General features: G+C 38.7%; 1 protein-coding gene and 1 long non-coding RNA gene across 3 annotated transcripts in view; one reads left to right on the plus strand and one right to left on the minus strand.

The window, feature by feature from the left end:
• The window catches only part of Lpp (LIM domain containing preferred translocation partner in lipoma), a 619,705-nt gene that overhangs the window by 200,297 nt on the left and 396,967 nt on the right, over nucleotides 1-22,441 (minus strand). The window lies entirely within an intron of this gene.
• On the plus strand, nucleotides 18,058-19,404 carry LOC106148351. Its single transcript, XR_001233701.1, has 2 exons — nucleotides 18,058-18,100; nucleotides 19,276-19,404. It is a non-coding gene; the product is annotated as an uncharacterized LOC106148351 (long non-coding RNA).

Consider the following 22,441-nt stretch of genomic DNA (forward strand, 5'->3'; position numbering starts at 1 on the left):
AGCTGCAGAATTCCTCCCGATTTAACCACTAGATATGATTCAGTCACCAGTAGCAGAAGCAGGACACTGAGACATCATTTGCTGTACTCTGGCAAGAAACTGAAGCTTTGCTTCAAGGCCTTGGCAGGTGAGGAACAAGGTTGTTGCTGGCTTTTTCCAGCACTTTGTTTTTAAATGTAATTGTTTGTTTGCTTTCTTTGAGTCTACACAATCTGTTCTTTGATTTGGGATCTCAAACAGTTTGCTCTTGCTTCACGGCTTTGAAGATCAACTTTAAAAAATGAAATCAACTTGCTGTCACAGACTGTAAGCTTTAAGACAGCCAATATTTGCCGGCATTGCAAACAGAAGGAGGTCTTCGGCTTTGTCTTCAGAATCCTTCCTCTGAGGCCTGGCCAGACTGGGTACACCTAGGCAAGGGCTTTCATCTTAAACATCAAAGTATTTTCTACATGTAAGATTCTCCTTGCTGCCTGTTTATAGTAGGAGGCACAGAATTCTCTATTTAAAGGTGAGTGCTATGGATTTTGATGGAGAAGTTAAAAAACAACGTTAGAATTATCTAATTTGCATAAACTTGTAAATGGAGCAATTCTTTCTACTCCCTAGTAAATATCTTCTCTCCTTTGAGAAAAATTCATTTGAACGATTAGAATGTTAGCATCTTATGGCTAAAAAAAAAAACTTCACAGTAACCTACTTAACTCACAAGCTCTGTTTCATGTGACAAGTAAATCCTCACTGCAATGTGCAGGCCGCTACAATGATGGTAAAGACACTATTTTCAAAAGCCAAGGAATCTTCTTTCAGAGAGTTACACGTGGGGATTCCTGGTATTGACATACCTTATACACATTTATTGTTATAATGTGATATTTATTTATCCAGCAATTTTAAAATTCTATTTGTGACTTTTATTCATTTTATAAAATCTGGCTTATGTTTCATGTCTTCCTTAAAGTTGACTAGGATTGGTCTCTCCTTTCCTGATGTTTTGGTCCTTCCTTATAAAGCTGATAACAATTTATCAACCAAACCCTGGTCTCTTTTCTAGGTGCTGCAAGGAATGGGAACTTTTCTCTCAGTCACCTTGTTATTTTGTAGTTAACAGGGGAAAAGGTATATTTTTGACCTCGTTGATATTGAGGAAGTCAGAACATGCAAGGGGGTCAGTTAAGGCTAAGGAAAAAATATATCACACCTTTCACTGCAAAATAAAATACGAACCTAGAAATAGTTCATCACGCATCTTCTGTTGACTGCTGACTTTCCAAGGACACATGTACCTTTATGTGATTAATAATTTATACCACTTTACTTTACATGTATATATATTTTCTCTACATAGACTATGTAATAAATGCAATTAGCCTTGGTTAGAATGATGACCCAACCCCACAAATACTTGGGCGAAACTATTATTTGGGTCTACTTTTGGAGTATGATTGAGATTGTTTCCTTTCTGCTTGGTGCAAACAATCTGGAACTATCTTTCTAATTCCTCACTTCCTGGCAGGTTGAACTGAGTGTGGAGTTATTTGTGCAGAGATCCTTGTACTTAGAGATGCAGAATTTGCAATCTCCCACTACACAGATAGGAAGAGACGGGAGAAACTGCTGGGGACCATGCAGAATCTCAGCAGGATGAAAAAATATTGATGGACTTCATTTTGCTGAGTGCAGTGCTTAAGCACATAGTGATTTGGGGAAAATTGTAGAAAATCACTCCACTTGGTATTGTCATTGATTTACGGAGACATGTGGAGTGTGTGTGTACACACATACAAGTGATCCAGAAAGGTTTAATCATCTGTTTTTTAAGAGTTTTGTTGATTTTTTTCCCCTAACACATATTGGAATCTTGAAGTTAAATGTGGCTAAATTACTTAGGACATAGCATTTTTAAGGTATTCTAACAAAGACAGATTTAATCTCCAGAATGTTTTTAATTCCTTTTTTTGGGGGGGGGGGACTGGGGATCGAACTCAGAGCCTTGAGCTTGCCACATAGGCGCTTGTGCCATTGAGCTATATCCCAGCCCTTAATCTCCACAATGTTTGCTCATGTTATATTCTCTCTCAGGAATGTCCCTTTCCCAATTCTCCCTGTTAGGAGTATTTCTGTTGTCCAACCTCAGTGGTCAAGAACCAGTCACCACCAGATTCCTCCAGAATCTCCTCACAACTCCTAAACACAAGGTTCTACTTCATGGCAATTAGTAGAGCACCCTGCCTTCTAGATCCATTTGTGTATTAGTATAGAGCAATTTTGGATTTATTCTTGCATAAGTTATAGTACTTTTCCTAGTTTCAGGTATGATAGGATCCTCAGAAAATCTTTCAGGACTTTTATCCATGAAGCATAAAACTGGGGTCATGGACATTTTATAAAGCAAGTAAAGAAATGGATTCACTGAAATACAGCACATGCAGGTCAGGGGATTCTGGATCCCATTCTACCACCAGGGATGATAATCGTTGCAACATACCAGCTGAGCCACAGTAAACAAACCTGCATCTAGATATAATAGCAAAGCAATTTGATATTGGTCAGTTTTAGCTCTAAGATCCATGAGTAGATGCCACATAATCTAGTGATCAGAGAATTGTCATTCTTATAGAATAAATGAAGAAGTGGTAAAATGACCCAGAATAAGAAAGAAAATTATTACATGCTTTGTCTAATATGTGGAATCTAAAAATGGTGACATGAAAGTAGAAGAAACTCTTATACAAGATGAAAGGAATAAGAGGGAGAGTTTGGGGTGTAAGGGAGGGTAATGGGGCAATGGGCATAAACAAAATATATGCATTGAAACTCAATATTGTAAAATTAATAGGCACTAATAATAAAACAGGAAATTAACAAAATAACAAACAACAAATGGTATGTATTGATAATCCAAAAAGGAAGGGGGAAAAGTGAGAATGTAAATAAATAAAACCAATAAGGTAAATAAATTTAACTCATCACCTTAGTGAATGAGGGTTGTATATATAAGCTTGATGGGTCACAATGGAGCAGATAGGTTACAAATGCATATGAAAGATGTTGAAAAGTAAAGTGCATGCCTTAAAAATATTTTTTTGTTTTTTTGGTTTTGGTTTTTCTCCGGTACCGGGAACCGAACTCACGACCTTGCACTTGCCAGGCAGGCGCTTTGCCGCTGAGCTAAATCCCCAGCCCCTTACCTTAAAAATATTTTTGCCTGGAGTTAGACATGTAGGTCAATGATAGAGCATTCAGCTAACATGCACAACTGCCAGGTTTTGATCTACAACACCTCAAAAAATAACAGCTATGATTTGCAGACTTTCAATTACATTTCATTATTAGTCTCCTACTCAAGGTGTTCTCTCTCTATTGATCAATGACCTCAATCCAAAAGTTTCTTTTAGTTCTTCTCTTTGGAACTTGAAAATTCATTTGCTCATAAAAACACTACTGTAATTGGATGTTAGATTCACATCCAACATTCTATTAAACCCATACTTATGTTAACCATGTTTTTGGAACCCAAAATAGACACACGGGATTACAAGTTAACACAATAGAAAAATGATGATGATGATGATGATGATGGTGACATTAATAACTAAAATTTCTACAGCTCAGAACTGTTCTAAGAGCTTTATATGTGCCCATTTAAGCAAGAAAGCCCAAAAAGAGAAGGAAAAGGAGAAATTTTGTATGTATGTATATACAGGATAGCTAACTAACATAGTTGTTCTACTGTCTTCTATTTCTTTGCTGAAAGAAACTGTCAATGAGTCCTTGATTGTTCAGTATTGCATGTCTCTATCTGTTTTCATGAGAAACCACTTTGAAGATATCAATATGTAATACAACAAGCATTGTTAATTTCCTACCACTTTGTTTGTAACTCTGTATTGTCTGTACTGTTCTTTTGCTATTTTGTAAAAGGTTGTCTGTCTGTTAATGTTTTCCTCCTTTTAGTTTTAAAATAAAAAAAGGAAAAAAAAAAAAAAGAAAGCCCAGTAAATAAGGTCTTACTTATAGCACTTTTCATAGATGATAGGCAGAGAGGTTAGAAAAGCCTATTCAGGATCCAGAGCTAATAAATGAAGCAGCAATATTGGAGTCCCAGCAGTCTGATGCTAGAACCTATCTCATGACCTCTGTGCTTTATTACGTCTTGAGAACAGAAAGCTCCAGCTTCTTTTCACAAGACTATGCTTACTGAGCCAATGATAGGCATAAGACTCCCTCCTCTTTTGAGCTAGGAGGAAAGCATCAAAGAAGTGCCACTTCAAAACCACTGTTGGCAGGTTTCTTGGCCTAATAGAGAAAACCAAAGCAAAGAGGAAGGTTTTGGACTGGGGAAGAGAGGACCGCATGAACATGTGGGACTAGGGATCTAGAAAGGCTGCGCACATACATATGAAAGAGGTATACGAACAGTACTTGGGACAGAGCATGAACATGAAACCTGTGAACAGTGGGGACTGGAGGGCAGTGGGTGTTGAAGTCCCTTTCTCTGTTCTTTCACATCTCATGGGACGCTGGCATTTAAACAGATTTTCCTCATTCTGAACTTTGCTTGTGAATGAAGGATCCACGTTGGTGACAGGGCATGGGCAGTTGTGAGGGTCTTCGGCAACAAGGAAAAGGGGAAAGATGAAAAGAAAGAGATACATCTCCAAAAAATTGAGAGTATGAGAGTGTTGTGACTGTTTCATGAAGGTAGTTTCATGTGTCTGGGAGGGAAAATCTTCTGAAGTCCAGACCAACTTAACTTCAGCTAGCAACAAGTGCAATAATGTCAGTGAAACAAGACAGGTTACTCCAGATCAGGCAAAGTCAAAGACCTTTTTCTCTTGTATTTCAAATGAATAACAAGTTCCAAAGAGTATTTCACACTTAGACTAGAGATGTTTGACTCAAATGGACAGTTCTGTGACTTTAGAAGTAAGACCAGGTCATCTTGATTATAAGCATTAGAACCTTGACTAAATCACAAACTGTCCTGAAACTTTTTCTTAATAAAATGGAGATCATGATTACAACTGATCTCTACTGTAAAGACCAAAGAGATAAATGGCATAATACTATTTCATCAACTCTGATGACTTTAACAGCATGCCAAATTATTTTAAGATAGCACTGAAGCTTTTAGAAATAAAACATTTGATTCTGCCTTTGCCATCTACCAAGACTTTTCATACAGCTCAATCTTACTCTTCCAGAAAACTCTAAAAGTTGAGTCATTTCAACTCAGCTGAATTTTCTGTTTGGATGGATACAGTGTAACAACAGACTGGATGAAGCATTTTTCTTTACCTGTAAGTGACATTACAAGAGTATGATGCACTGGAAATTGAAAGCTATTTTAACTTTAGGGATGTGAGAAAAGTAAAATTAATGAGTTTCTCACTGTCAGTGTTTTTGCATCTGCAATTTGTGGTTGAATTTACTTAAAATAGGTAATAACTTTGGTACAAATAGAACATTCCTGGAATTAAATGAAAATGACAGTGATAACACTTTGACAAGATAACACAGGGATACAAACATTTGGTAGCAAACAGTTCATATGCCAGAATTAGAATCAAGCAAACACTTGTTCTGCCTTCACAAGCATTACAGAAAATAGGGAAGACCTTTTGAGAGAAAGAGGAAGAAAAAAAAATATTTTTGACATGTGCATCTTAGCTTGGTTACAAGAACTAAGAAACTAACACAACCTAGCAACATGCCGGCCCAAACTGGCCAACAATAAAATAGAAAGGGGAAAAAATAAACCTTGAGTGCCAGATCCACCTCAAGTGGAAATTTTCTTGGTGCTTGAGCACTAGAGTCAACAAAAAACTCTGGAGAAATTCCCCAGCCTCAGGAATACTGGGAACAAATACTCAAACAATTATACAGTTTGTTTTTAAAAATTAACAGTACCATGCAGAAAATGATGGAAGGGTTGTGAGGGCTAGAGATGGCAAGAAAAGGAATGGAAGAAGGAGACATGAGTAGGCCGATGGGCTTTTACTGAAAGAGGCTCAAGGAGATGCGTGGTTCAGGCTTACAAATGAACATCACCATACCCCACCTATCTTCTTGATGAGTATTTGTCTTGGTTACTTTTCTCTTGTTACTGAGACAAAATACTTGATGCCCAAAACTAAGGAAGGAAAGGTTTATTTAGCTCACAGTTTGTGGAGGTTTCAGTCCATACTTGATTGGCTCCAAGGAAGGGTGGCACATGGCAGAGGGCAATAGTTTACAGCGGTGGCAGACAGCAAAAGCAACAAGAGCAAAAAGGGAGGAGCGTGGCAAACAACCTCTTTCCTTCCCATACATTGTATGCAAGCTATTCGCCCCAGGGAGGGTGTAGCACTCACATCTGTAATTCCAACACCAGACTATGAATTAATCATAAACTCTAGAATCCCCCAACCCCCATGATTGCATATGGTTTTGGGGGGACATTCAGGCACAAACCATAACAGTATTCATTATCTGAAAGGAAAACTCCACAGGTTGGTCAACAGCATTCACCAGGATCTAATTTCCCACCATAACTAGAATTATGTGAACCCCTGTGAGCATAAATGGATTATGGAGGGTCTGGGCTCATCACTTGTATTGTGGGAAAGAGCCACACACCTGTGTTAACCTAAGGTGACGATGAAAAGAACTCATGCTTTACACAGGCTGAAAAGTCTGCAGAATCACAGGGAAGCTTGTTTCTTCCAAGCAATGCTTACATGGAGTTTAATCTACAACTAACTATATCATATGCTCAGATCATCTACTACTATAATGCAGAGCACCATTTGATTAATGGAACATGAAGAATGTCCAATACAAATTTGCCTATTTACCCAGTACTCTGCTGTCTACAGAGTACTTTCTCACTGAGCCAAAATCTTTGAAACTCACAATATCACAGTACAAAAGGTCTAACATAATCATTCCAGACACAAATCAAAATTCAGAGGCTCAAGAGTGCCAAATGACTTAAGCAAAGCGGTACCTGTGACCACAGGGTCTGTGTGTGCTGGACATTTCATGTGGCTTCCTTCTCACCTAACGCTGCCTCATCTTTTATTACAAAAGTGTAACACTTTTTGAGGAGGGAAAAATACACTAAAGGATCCAAGGCAGAGCTGAGAGGGATCAGGCCAGGTCAGCAGCAACATATTAGAAAAATGACCCATAGTGACCCTTTTCTTGAAGGAATTTTCTTGAGGTAACCTCTACTGCTAAGACGGGCCCTACTAAACCCATGTAGACAGGATGGATGTGACGCTCATTCTGAGGTCCCTGTACAAATTGCGAGTGATGTGAATGCTGTCCTTGTCTCATGCTCACACCCCTTCTGTTGTCACTTAGAGGTATGCAAGGGGACCCAGGGAGTGGTGGGAATAGTTACTCTTAACCTTATGAGGGCTTCAATACCAGCTGTGTCCTGAGGTATAAACACACTAAATCAAACAAAACCCAAGGGAGGGCAAGAGAACAGGAACAAGTGAATCAGGTCTCCTCTTCTGTTTACTGTCTCTCCGGGCAAATATTTTGTTACTCATGAAAGATCCACTTATGAAGTCCTATCTCCCAAGTAAGAAGGTCCTTTCTACCAAGCACCAGAGCAGAAGCTCCTTAGAGATCATGCCAGATTTTCTGTAACAGGAAGTTTAAACTGAGGACCACTGCTGGCATCCCAAGGTTGATAGCATCCTGCCCAGCATGGACCCGGAGACATCAGGATGAGCGCTGAGGGTGGGAAATGGACAGTTGTCACTTCCACAGTCTTCTGCAAGTGAGCGTACCCAGGGAATCGAGGGTAAAAATGAACAGTCTGAAACAGGAGCCCTGGTTGTGTAAGAGGAAGGGCGAGTGGATGAAAGGAAGTAAATATTGGTTGAATATCCATTATGGGCCAAGCATAAGGTCAGACACTGAGAAGTTATCTCATTTAATAAATGCCACTATGCTGCCTGGTACATATTATTCATAGTTAGGCTTGGGGCAGGGATGATAAGTGACCAGCTAGATACAAATTCACAGGAAATAGCAAAGACACTTGTACTGATTCCAAACACTGTCTTTGGTCCTTGCTGATGATTTGCTAAGTTTATGCACCCAAGTCTCAGCACACTATGATATAAAGAGAAGTATTCATGCTCCCAGCTTAGAAGCTATTGGCCTTCTTCTACCAAATAGAGGCACTGTTTACAATTATTTTTTAGGGAATATTTTACGTGTAGTAGTGCTCCTTCTCTGTGGAGCTCTAAGGGCTACTGAGATCCAAATATAGCAAGACAATGATGGTTTTGAGGTTGTTTCCCACAACATACCAGTTTATCACAGATAAGCAACCCTTCATGGACCTTCTTCATTCCACAGGTGACCTTATCTCCTTAGACCTCACTTGACTTGTTGGTAAAATGGACACAATAAACTAACTGCCCTAACTTATTCACAGATTTGTAGGGGGGATCAAATGAGCTGTAATACATTATGTGTATGCAAATAAATATTTTCAAAATATTATTAGCGTGTGTTCCCGCAAAGGGTAATATGTAGGGTTCCTGATTACTCACAAGCAGCCAGAATTGCCTCAATATATAGGACTGTGGGCATGGTTCTGTACCTGGTATAACTGTCCCAGGTGAGGGTTTGACTGAGCGTCATTTACCACCTTGAAATGTAATAGAAAAAAAGACTGATTCTAGGACACTTGTGTGTGACTAAGGGCATTATAGTATACTTCCCTCAACTTGAGGCCATATAATATTTATAATATTACTCCTTCTTGCCAATAAACCTTGGAGATAGGGAAAGGATACTTTATTTTACAAATGAGGACACACAGACAATATTAAAATTAGAAAAATCTTAGAAATGACTTAGTTTTCCATTTTTTATTTAGGAAAGCTGACACACAAGTATTAGGAGACATGGACAAAGATAACATAAAGATAATTTCAGTACTCAACTTTCACCTAATGGTTCAAAACATTTGCTTCTTGAAATTTTTACTTAAATGTGCATTCACTGATCTGAAGCAAATTACTTAAAGAACTTTTAAAAATATTCTTCTCTGTTTTTGTATTGCTTTGATTTTTTAAGAACCGATCAATGGTAGTCAGGACAAGATAAACTTCACAACCCTCCTTGGGTAGAGAAAGCATATTAAAAGTTTATTTTTGATCCTCTATGAAGATACTATTACTATATGAAAATACTATTATGCCCTTTAGCAGAGGACAAGAAAGCTGAGGTTTTGAGAGATTTGGTTAACTCAAAAATCACAGTTAACAGAAGGAAGAGCCCAGTTTTGAGCCCTGTTCTGACTGATTTCAATCCCCACTAATCTCTATCTTGGTCCCCTCCTCTGTAACCAAGCTATAGCACCTTATAATGGATGCATCCAAGAAAGTGAAGGTCCGGAGAACTGCTTGGTCATTTTTGGAGTTAATCTATTGCCTAGTTGGTGATTTCCTGCTGGCATAGATTCTTTCTTATCATCTTTCTCACAATAACAACAAAGTAGTTTTTAGTCTACTCAATCCAGATACACTCTTTTGCAATGTTCAGTCACAAATTCTGTTTTAGAAACTTTAAAACACCTGGGGATAACACATGAAATAATTGCAGGAAAAAGATTGGCAGAGCTCCTCTCAGCAACGTTGAGAATATGTATTTCTCTCTGCTACACTGAGGAGTTTCCAGATATCGGGGTTTTCTGACAGAAGGGTGACACTTCCTAAACCAAGCTATTTCTATCCATATTCAGAAGCCAAGGTTTTCCTGAGGTCCTGTGGGTGTTAAGATCCTTATACTGATAGATGTGCATATTAATTTACATATAATGCTTTCCAGAGGATCGAACCCAGCAAACAATATTTCTTTAATTTTTCTCTAGAACTCCCTCTTCCAACTCCACACATTGCTCCTGGAATCCTGTCTCCTAAAGTGCATTTCCACCCTTCCTGCTTGGATTCTTTTGTTCCTCTAAGCCAGCATGCTGCAAATCTTTTTCTATATGAATTCCGTCTATTAAAGCACAGTTCTTTCAATAATTCTTCTGGAACCCAGAAGAAGCTATATACTCTTTTCCTTTATTCTTTTATAAAAAATGATGATTAAGAGATACTTAAAGGTAGATATATTATTTCTCTTTTCCAGTACTAAGATAGCATTAGAGTGAAATGCTTTGTTGAATATTAGATTACATCTATATTTCCCATAAAAGATCCTCTACAATTATCAGAGAGAAGTATGTCTTCTTTTAAATATTATGGACTTTATTTCTATGTTGCTAATTGTTTTAAATTTTATATTGCTGTTATTTGACTACCCACTGCATCCTTCCCTGTACTCTACAAGTTATGCAAGTAAAATAGTCTAGTTGTTTTTGTTATCTTAAAAAACAAAAATAAAAACAAACAAACAAACATCTTGGTATTTAGCTAATAGAAATCACTCCATAAGGATTGAACCCATTCACCTCAGAAACACTGAGTGTTTTACAGCGATGGCTTAGAACTGTCCCACAGTCTGTCAGATCCCACGCTGTCTAAATAAAAGGCAAGAGACATCATTTCTTTACTCCTAGGCTGCGTATACTCTAGTAAAAATTGAGCCAAGGAAATTTGGCTTTATTTGGAGGAGTCTATAACTAACCCTTCCTTTCTTATGAAGGTATCAGAGATCTTCAAAGAGGTTGGCTTTCAGATTTTTATATTATATATTCAGCAATGTGATATAGTCTCCCTGTGGCATTCAGTACTGGGATGGTATTCCCACCTGATGAATCTGTCAATTCAGTACTTATTGAATTGAGTCAGGTATGTAAAAAAGGTGAAGAGATGACTGCTTGAGGGCCTCAAAGCCTTTGATATCAGAATAGAAGAGTTAAAATGCTCTGAATCCAGAGAGGCAAATTCTCTATTATTTGTCACAACCTAGCTATGTTGTCCATGGGTGCAGCTTAAATCTCTGAAGCTGAGATTTCCTTCTCTGTAAATTATTTGGGGTGATAGTCAACTTCTGACTCTACCCACTTATAATTCAAAGAGGACCCAATGTAGCAGTGTTCAAAACTTCTCTCCCGTCCTTTCTGAATCCTCAAATTTCCTTCTTTTACACCATACACCATCCAGAGGGATGGTATTTCTTACCAAATGCTGATCCCTTAAGTTAAAGATGCCCTTATGTCATAAAACAAGTCTGAAAGATGAAGTTAACACACTCAGAATCCTTCACATTAAAAGGTTAATCTCCTAAAGAGTAACTTTACCAAACACTGTATGAGGAAATTTATTCCGTTTCTTAGTTCTGCACTGTGTGTGGCTGCAGGGAAGTTGTTGACGACTAAACGTTAACCAAACACCCTATTTTAAGAAGAATATGCAGCTCCATCTTTATAGTGTCTGGACCTGAAACTACCCATTTCTCTAACATTAAGCTGAGCCACACAAGAAAATTACTACAGTGATAATATTTCCAGGGCACAATGAGTCACCATCCAAAGTCTAAAATGGGAAATAAATAATTTGTGAAGATTTATTGGCACAGTAAGAAGAGAATGCCCTACTGTTAGTGCTCGGTAGCAGTCTTCAGAGCTAACACTGGGAAAAATGCTCCATCCCCTAAAAAGATGGGGGGATGTTAGCTTTATTTTAAATACTACTTTAGATGTATGAATAAGGAAGTAAGAGTGGGCAGACGCCAGTATCACCAATAATTATCAAGTTGAGCTGCTGTAAAAGCAAGGATGCGGTTTGCTTGTGATGGAAACAGGCATTCTTTGGAGGAGGAATAACCAGGGCCACTCCACCCAGAAACTAGCCAGAAGAAAGTCTGGGGATCAAAGGCCTCTGTCAGGATTCAAACCCCAGGTTACCCAGAAAGAAAGGGGCTCCTCTCAGAACGGGTCCAATGTCACAGCTACTTGGGGAGGTCACTTGGTCCCTTGGGAATGAACAGAAGCATTGTGTCTGCACTTCATCTATCTGAAATCTTTCCTTTGCTGCCAACTTCACCTCAAAAGGAAAAAAAAAAAAAAAAAAAAGGAAAAGACAAATACAAACAAAACAACTCCAAAAGATTACAGATGCAAAGGCAATGTACCTGTCTTCACACAGCCAATACTAGCTTGATCAGACCTAAGCTGCTTTTGAGATTATTACCCAACAATTTTTCTACAATTTTGATCTTTTCATAGGTGAAGAGAAAAGAAGGATAAAAAAAAATCCAAAACATTATTTACCCTCCTAGCCAAGCAGCATGGTGTAAACAAAAATAATAGTTACATTGCTGAATACTGAACCCTCACAGCACTGCCACAGAAAACATTTTAATGGTGAGCCAAAGAATCTCAACAAAACATGTAACGAAACCATAATAAAATGGGACGCTTATCCTGCTGCTTCAATTAGACTACTTCCATTCAATAGTGGTAGCTAATAATGTTTTTTCCTCAGCATCAGGAGCTCTATTACTGTGCTGAACACAACGTGCCACAGTTTGTTTTCCTAGCCATGCCTATCTTTTGCACTGATGACTGCAATTTGATATTTATGAAATCACACAAAAATACTGTATAATCCTCCCCACTACGCCCCTTCCAAATTGTGTAAAATTATTTGGAGGACAATAGCATAATATACACTCCAATGCATGTGTCCTTTTCTCTAACTATTCTCATAGTCTCTTTCTCTTCTCTCTTACTCTCTCTGGCTAAATAACCCTCTCTCTGGACTGGGGAGATAACTGGCTGTGGAATATGACAATGTTTATTCAAAAACAGGTCACACAGATTGCAATTTGAGAGTCTTCCTTTATCCTCCTATTTATTCTCAACCAAAGGGAATGCATAGTACTCCTTGCAAATCAGAAATGTGGAGTCTTAATTACTCCTTTAGATTTAACCTGCTGAGAAAAATCCTTTGCAAATGTACCCTTGGCCCTGGAGATTGCTGAGATTTGGAAAACTTGCTCTACATTATTCATTTAGAATATGGTGTTATGAGAAGCATCATCATTTGAATAGCATTTTCTGTGTTAGACTCTTATTTTCCCCGGAGTAACATTTATGGGACGTTAAGTTTTGTTTTAGTAGTTGTCATTGAAAAATTAAAAAAAAGTAAAAACTGTTATTATGAATCTGTCATGGACTAGGCATGAAATTGACTTGAAGTTAGAGCTTTTTATTTAATGAGTTGTCTGTTACTGTCATTCTACTCAACTGAAGTTTAAAAAACAAACAAACAAAACAACGCAGAATCATGATAAGTCTGTGCGAATTCTTCCTACATTCTGAAGTGTACCATATGAAAATAATTTCTGTTGTAAAATGCATCTCCAGACTCCATGGATTGGATTTTCACCTTTTAAGGTGATTTCCTTGGTATGTCACAAGGGGTCTCGTCCGCAAGCCGTAAAAGCATTCAACTTTCATTTCTAAATCTAGGTCAGACACTGGGTGGAGCAGATGACTCTGGAAGCATATTGTGACGAAAACCAAACAAAACTTGAGTCCTTTACTTGCTAGCAGCCTCTTAATGTTGAATTCTTGGGTCAACCTAGACTTCATTCCACAATACCACATAAGTTCATTTTGTGTCAGTCTGGTTACTGATTGAATTCAAATCAGGAATCAGAATTCACTTCAACAAGCATCTACTGAATGTTTGTTATATCATTTGGGACATACTAAGTTAATAAATAAATGTTTATCATTTCAATTGAAGAACATATCATTCTCTCACCCCAGGACATCCACTCATTTGTTACTGTAGTAAATTAAAACAAAAAAGGGGGGCTGGGGATTTAGCTCAGTGGCAAAGCGCCTGCCTAGCAAGCGCAAGGTCGTGAGTTCAGTTCCCGGTACCAGAGAAAAACCAAAAAATAAATAAATGAATAAAACGAAAAAGAAAAGAAGAATTTTCAGATTCCTGTGTATCAGCAATAGTACATAAGGTACTGATTTACTGAGTAATTCCCACCCTCATGCGCTTCATGTGCAGGGACTAAAGCTCCCTACAGGCTCAAGCAGGATTGTGTGCCTGTCCCTTGTACTGGCAAATACAGCTCTCGTGTGGTTCAGAATGCCCCGTATGAGCATGTCAAAATAATCTGACAAAGTCTGTTCTCACAAAATTTGTGGGGAGAATAGAACCAGTTGTTCTGGAAACCTCTTGAGAACAAGCTGTCTTGCGAAAGTTATGTTCTGTAACTTCAGTGAAAGGGATTTAGAAACACATGCACACTCTCCGTGTTTTTCTAAATGCAGCCATCGGCTTCCTAAACTGCTTCCACTGTGCCGAAGAACCTTTCTAACAACTGAGAAAGTGGGGCCAGAGGCTTCTGAGAGCTTAGAGAAATCTGATAAATATTCTTTTAGTGGAATTAGTGCCAAACACACACATACACACACACACAATTCTTTTTCTCCGGTAATGGCACCCAGGGCCTTCACATTGAGCCATAACATAGCCCTTTTTATTTTAAAACAGGGTCCCTTTTAATTGTTAATTTGCCCAGGCCAGGCTTGAACTTTCAATCTTCTTGCCTTAGCTTCTCAGAGTACTCGGATTACAGGTATGTACCACCATGCCTGGCCCATAAAACACATATTGTAAGAACAGAGCTTAAACATGGAGTCCATGGAGCTTATAATTAGAAATAGGGATTATTTCAATCTTACTAACTTTTCTACTAAGAAAGTCTTTTTATTTTAAAGAAAATTAAAAAAAAAAAAATACAGAATTTCAAAACAAAATGACAGGAAATTAACAATGATTATTATGTTGTATATTATTATCTTCAAACTAGTTGCTGAGATTACCAGATACAGGCACGTAAGACTGATCAAACATATAAACACTAGCTGTTCCTTTCAATGAACTAATAGAGGGCTGGGGATTTAGCTCAGTGGCAAAGCGCCTGCCTGGCAAGCGCAAGGTCATGAGTTTGATTCCTGGTACTGGAAAAAAAAAAAAAATCAATGAACTAATAGAAATTACATTAATTATAGGTAACTCATTAAAATATAAATTACCTTACTAATTATAATTATCTTAGCTATCACATGTATGTGTATGTGTGTGTATATATATACATATATACACATACATATATATGCACATATTTCTTCCCCTTCCTTTTTTTCTCCTTTCCTCCATCCAGTTGTTCTTTCCTTTGGAGCAGTTTCTAAGTAATGGTTTTGAGAGACAAGCGGCTCCCAAGAACCAGAATTGCGTACTGAGCTGGGATGGCTCGTTTATCCCTGTCCTCTAGCTCTATCTTCCAACTCTGTTCTCTACACCTAGTGGACTCTGAGTGAATGACTTCAGGCCTTACTTTCCTGCCTATTTCTTCTCCCACTAAAGTCCTTGAGGACAGAGACTGTGTCTTCTCCATGTTTGTATCTGCAACAGCAAAAGGCTGCTAAGTAAGTGTCCACGGAACAAACAAGAAAAATTAGGCTTGGAACCATAAACTATATACACTCCCCGCCAAAGATGGAGTTCAGCTTGTTCAAGAAAACATCAGGGTGGTCGCTGATACCTGAGAAAAGGAACAGCAAGGAAGAAGGCTTTGATTCTCAGCACTGAGACACTAAGTGTGTCCTGCTACTTTCTTCTTATTAAGGTTTATATAACCACACTTTATAGGGAACGTTTTTGTTCAGTCTTTTGTACAGATCTCCCTAAAAATGTATCTTCAGGTGAACTAGACTGGCTAAAATAGGTAGTGGTGTTCTAGTCTAACAAAATTATGCAGTTTCACAGCAAAGAGAGTAAGGCCTGTTGGAAACAGAAAGGACAGCAGAGGATGACGGAGGCAGAGGGAAAGAGAGAGAGAATATGAATGAGAATTAAAAATGAAAAGCCTTCAAGTTAATTTCCATGATCAAAAAGCAAAAACAAAAAAAGAGGAGAGCACTATATTACATTATGTACTGAAGAGGCATCAACCAAACATGGACCTGTGAAGATTACCTCAACAGATAACTCTGTGTGATATACTGATATATTTTGCAATTCTATCCCTGCCATTTTTGCAAATTTTGTGACTATATTACTTGCCTTTATCAAAGGAGTGATGGATTCTTTCTGTTGGGATGTTAATTCTCACCCCACCTGATTTTATTTTAATGTGTCTATGCCACTAGAACAATGCATCTAGAAAAATACATCACGGAGAACAAAATTATGTGGGTGTAAAATGAGAGTCTTCATTCACTGCAAGGAGATGACTGATTTTTGTATACAGTAGTCATTCCTGTTTCGTACGTCTGAAAGCTCCCTATGCCGGTGCCATTTCCACTAGAGAACTGGGTCAGTACTGTTTACAGAGTTGTAATCTACCACTTCTCAGCACTAGCAGTTACATTAGCAACAGCTCACTGGTACCTTAACACATCAAATCACAGTCGAAAAGTGTCATGGAAGACACAGCAAAACTGATCCACCATTTGTACAGTCTGTGAAAGAGCTGAGTTTCAGCAGAGCCGTGAGAGCTGACTCAGCTGGGTAGGCTGGTTAATACCTGAGTATGACTGTCACCAGGGCTTGTGTACATGACTATGCAGTTCCCTGCCCTTAAGTGGCTCACCGTGTTTGTGACAGCATATCTCATCCACAAAGATTAAAATAACCAAATTCACAAATCTCTGTTGGTTCCGTGAACAGGTCATACTGGGTCATGCTGGGCCAACAGCTTGCCTCAGATGACATGGAAGAGAGACACCTATGGGACTTGTCTCGCCCTGGACTGAGGGAAAGCTCAGAAAGAAGTGCACGTGTGGACTGATTTCTACGGAAGAGAGGAGGCCAGAGCTTGAGCAAATGAAACAGTAGAACAAATGGGGAATAGGCCACGCACAGCAAAAACACATTTAGAGAAAAATTGAGGGCTTGAGAGATAAAATAGGAATAAGTCAAAAGTGGAGTCTATAAGGAACTACCAAATATTTTCTCACACCAACAGGTGCTATTGTTGAAGTATGCTGTCTTCTGGAAAGAGCTGTTTTAATCCCATCTCTGAAAAAGAAGCAGCAGATAGAGTTTAAGTCATCAGTTAAACTGCATCCCGGAACAAATACGTGACTGGAGGGTTGGGGATATAGCTCCGAGGCACAAGCACCTGCCCAGAAAGTGCAAGGTCCTCAGTTCAATCCCTGATACCTCCCCCCCAAAAAAGGGTATCAAATATATGACTAGAAGTTATGAGACTTGAACCCTGAAAGAGGCAAAAAACTGAGGGACCCTGGAATAAAGAAGTGGTCACCGGATCATGGGTTTCCTTTATTTCATTTGTTTTGCCATTAACTGATCAAGGAACCACCTAACTAAGTAAGACTATGCATGTTACTAGACTATGTCTTGGAGAAGTGCCGCTGGATGCGGCACCAGACACGGCACCAGGCTGGTGGGATGCCCTTCCTCTTACCGGTCCTTCCAATCCCAATCCCAGCCACTTTTGTATCAGATCAAATGCCACTGCACCAAAAATGCTCCTGGAAAATACAGCTGAATCAACCCTACATCAGCTAGACATCCAGCAGATTTATCTTTAGTCACTTCAGTTACCTACCTTTCCCTACTTTATGATGTCAACTGGATATAGTACACATTAAATAAATGAATAAGCAAGGAAGACAAGGAGAGAGGGAGGAAATAAGAGAAGAAATACCGATTCCTAAGGCAGTACCGAGAGCAGAAGAAATATTTTTAAACAAACATGGGTTGAGAAGGAAGGAAACGAAGCTTCAGGGGTCTCCACTTGCATCAGACCCTTCTAAGAAGCTGGGAGGTGCCCAAGCAGTGTATTCGTAGCTGCCTTTCTGCTCTGACTACCCTGTCACACGCTTATGTGGGAGCAGTGTTGGAACAGTTAGGAGAATGTGGAGGCTCTGTTAGAGGAAGTTGCATGGGCTATACATTTAGCTGAGTGCGGTGGAATATATTTACATGTTTTGCAGTTATTGCGAAGTGTGCTTATGTCAGTACCAGCTGTCATTGCGTAAGATTGAGCTCCTGAGATGCTTCTAAATAGCCCTGGGCTTACTAAGCTCCTCGCTCAGTGATGTGTGGGGCCCAGAAGTGACGTCGCATGAGTGTATCCTGTAAGTAACACTGACTGTTAATCGTCATGGTCAGTTTTACTGGGTTGCTAGTAGGACATTAGTAGAGCACACATCTGAATGTGTCTTGGTGGGTCATGAAGACCTGACCTCGGCGACTATATTTGGTCTCCATTTCTCTTGCTCTCTGTTCTCTTCCACTTTGCTCTGCTTCCTGGTTGCTATGAGATAAGCACCCTTCCACCATACTGTTCCAGCTCTGTAGTCAGTCAACCATGGACTGAGAAAACTGTGAGCAAGGGTAAAAATTTTCCTCCATTAAATTGTGGGTATCATATACTTTGTCTAAGCAACAGGAAAGTTGTTCCATACAATCACTCAGCATGGGTATTATGCGGCTAGAGAAGAGAAATGGGTAAAATATATGGATACAGAAGTGAGGTCTGCCAAAATTTCTATCAATAATTGAGTGTGCAAATGTATGCACACAGAAGACTACATTTTCAATGCTGCAAAAATAGATAACTCTCTTAACAGGAATGTGCTTCATAATACAGTAGAAACAATTATAAATGTACCACTAACTTGATATTTCACAGAGTGGAATTTATCAGTTTATGAACCTGCACCAGGAGTACAAGTTGGTTTTTTTTTAAAAACAGCTCACAAATGAAGAAAACTTTATGGACATTTCCCAATATTAGACATTCAGCTTAAATTTTATGACATTAACAATAAAAAGTCAAGCGAACTGTAAGAATATGTCCAAACTTTTACTAATAAGGCTAATAATAAATTTGTATCTACATGGGAGGAAAGACTGAAATTATCTATCATCTCCACAGAAAATATTACAAAATCATGTTGTATGAAGTGACCAGGAAATATGCAGCCACAAAATGTACAAAAGCACCATCACGCGTTTAATGCAAATGTTATTCTTCTGAAATTTGTAATTATTGAGGTATTTCATGACTCCTATTAATTTAAAATGTGTTATATTTGCTTTTATAATCAGGACTATGTATTTTCTTAGGTAATTATTATGGGCTTGGTTATGCTCTACCCCATAAATCAGTACGTTGAAAGCTTAACCCATAGTATGCAGAATGTGACTGCATTTGGGAACAGGGCCTCTAAAAAGGAAATTAAGTTAAAGTGAAATCACTACAGTGGTGGACCTTAATCCAATATAACTGTTGTGCTTATTTAAAAAGGCACAAAGGGAGAGCACAGCAAGTGGGCATCCGTCCATGAGCCCAGGAAAAAGGACTCCAGAGAAAAGAGATCTAACTGCACCCAGCCTCAGACTTCCCAGTTTCCAATAAATTGCTGTTGTGTAAGTCCTCCAGCCCATGGCTTTTGTTACAGTGGCCTAGCAAACTGATGCAATAATCCTTTGTTCACAATTGTGTAATTTTTAAAAATTCTTCTCAAAGTTACAAATTTTAAACCTTTATGCTTCATAAAAGCTAAACGTTAACACACACGATTGTAAGTCTTACAATTCACTATTTAGTGTGTCAACTATAGTAGCTAACGGCCAATACAGTTTTTTTGATCAGAAATCCTTAGTGTTTACACATATTTTATTACAAATGTTTCCCTTTATACAGCCAATTTGTACTAGGGTAATCGTGAAATGCTTAATGGAGCTGAATCACTTGACTAAAATCTTTATTTGTCTTTGGAAGTATGTGCAATCTTACTGTGTGCACGGTAACTTTCTATAGGCTCTTTCAGACAGAAGGCTGAAGAATTCCTAAATGTCAGCCTGAACCTTTTACTAAATTTCTCATTTAGTAAATTTCCTGTCTTTCAGTCTGTTTAAACAACTACAAGGGACATGTTATAAGTAAGAGTTGAGAACTGTGATTTCTTTCATAATCAATAAATCTCATATACTGATTTTATGATCTACAGGAGAGCAAAAATGGGGTAGTAACTTGCCTTCTGTGAAACGTGTCATCATCTGTAAAGTGGGATAATTATTCTTTCTCCAATCATTTCTTTTTTTTTGTTTTGTTTCTTTCCGGTACCAGGAATCGAACTCATGACCTTGTACTTGCCAGGCAGGTGCTGTGCCACTGAGTTAAATCCCCAGCCCTTCTTTGATCATTTCTATATGTTCTTTTCTTCAGGATTGAACCAATCAATGGATGTAAAAAATGTTGCATTAAATTTTTTGCTGTTACTTTATCAAAGGCAATGACAAAGCACCTATCACTGTCAACTTACAATTGTCATTAGTCTCCTAAAATTAGAAGCTAAAGAGTTGTTTTAAAGTATAATCTATGCAGTGAAATCATAGACAGCCCTTGTCTGAGTCTTTAAGTTTTTGTGAATGGCCAGGATGGCTCTTTGAAAAGCAAAGACAGTACCTTTATTTTGTTTCTGGCAGTTTAAAAATTTCATCTTTGAGCAAATATTTGTCGGTAATTATTATATGCCAGAAGATTTTGGAGAAGGTTACCTTTTAATTCACAGGATTTTTTCTTTTTCCAGTTTTGTAATTAGTTCATACTCAAAATAGAAAAACTAGACTTCTGCTTTATAATAGAAATGTTAACACTAAGAATAAGGTGATATGGAAACCAGTGACTCCCCCCTTACCTGATAATCTTTGGCTAAGGAAATGTCCTTTGCAGATAAAAAAGTAGAGAAAGAAGAGCGAAGACAGAGAGAGAGGGGTGAGAGAAAAAGAGAGAGAGAGAGACAGAGACAGAGAGAGAGACAGAGGACAGGGAGAGAGAGAGACAGAGAGAACAGAGAGAGACAGAGAGACAGGGAGACAGAGAGAGACAGAGAGAGACAGAGAGACAGAGAGACAGGAAGACAGAGAGAAAGACAGAGAGACAGAGAGTGCAGTAGCATGCTTGTGCTTGATTCTATGAATAGCCTGGTACACTCACAGAACTACCACAGAAGGCTGAACAGTACTAGACTTTTCATGGATCAGGTTCACATTTCCATGGTTTCCCCCAAATAAGGGCTTTCCAAACAAACTTGGCCTAGGCTCACTCATTTGGCATTTCTCCTATAGGCATGCAACTTGATGTTCTACCCAAAGGTTTCAGGAATGACAGTTTTGGGATATTCATTTATTTAATCCTCTCTCAAGCCAGAGTTGATTTGCATCAATGAGAAATGTGATTAGCAAATGGAACATTCATTTTGTTTGACTGACTCTAAATTTCAGATATAAAGGGTCTGGATTTTATAGCTTATTTTAATGTTTTCTTTTCCTGTGCCCTTTTATGGTATCTTCCAGGATGATAGCAATTTTCCACGCAAATGTACAAAACAGTGTTATACTCCTGGCATTTGGCATGATGTTCATATTTATGGGTAAAGTTACATTGCTTTTATAAAAATGGCCATTGCTGATTTCACTGCAAGTCTTCCCTCCCTCCCACGCAGAGATAATGTACTGATGCAGTGCGCTGAGGCTGAGGAGGACTTCGGCTTGTGCCTCTCCGAGCTCAGTAGTACTTTCTTCTCTGATGTTCAAAATTATTGGTTAGAGTCTGTTCTCTGTCATTCTGCTTAATTCTATTCCATGGCCCACCGACCACACCTTTCAACCGGCCAACTGACACATAACTACTTGCCAAAGGCAGACTCAGTGCTGAGTACATAGCTCAGAGGCATAAGTGTGTGCCTGGCAAGCGCAAGGTCCTGAGTTCGATTCCCAGTACCAAAGGAAAAAAAAAAATTACAACAAAGGCAGACTCGACGATGAAAAACAGACAACTGATCTGAAGTTCTCTATTACAAAAACACCTAGGAAGCTTTCCTTGCAGACAAACAACAAAGGGCCTTAAGAAAGACCCTCAGCAGCTTAACACACAGGATCTGCTAGAGGTCCAAAGAGAACCTGATTTGAAGCTTACAGCCAGGTTCTGGTTGCTAGACTTTGTTGAGGATTTTTGTTAATTGTCTTTTACAAGACAGTGTTGTACATCAGGGTTAGAGCCTGGGGGAAATGGTCTTAGGCAACGAACATAATCCCTCTCTGTCTCAGTTTCCTACAAAGTGAAAAATAAGATCCACATGGGATCTTGTACACTTTCCGGAGGACTAAATGAGCAGATAGATGTACATGAAGGTACCCATAGACAACTCGGTCATTGTGTTGGGTGGTCTCTAGAGCTCACATCTAAGAGGATACCTGTATCACTTCTGTAATTCTTATTTAGTGGAGCTACATGCCCATCCATATGTGATCATGGGGAAATGCTCTGTTTCCTTACAAACAGAGACGTTAGCTTTTCAAAAATTTACACAGATAGGGCTGGGGATTTAGCTCAGCGGCAAAGCGCCTGCCTGGCAAGCGCAAGGTCGTGAGTTCGGTTCCTGGTACCGGAGAAAAACCAAAATAAA

The sequence above is a fragment of the Chinchilla lanigera genome, unplaced genomic scaffold (genome assembly GCF_000276665.1).
Source record: "Chinchilla lanigera isolate Chin_1 unplaced genomic scaffold, ChiLan1.0 scaffold00019, whole genome shotgun sequence".
Classification (NCBI taxonomy): Eukaryota; Metazoa; Chordata; class Mammalia; order Rodentia; family Chinchillidae; genus Chinchilla; species Chinchilla lanigera.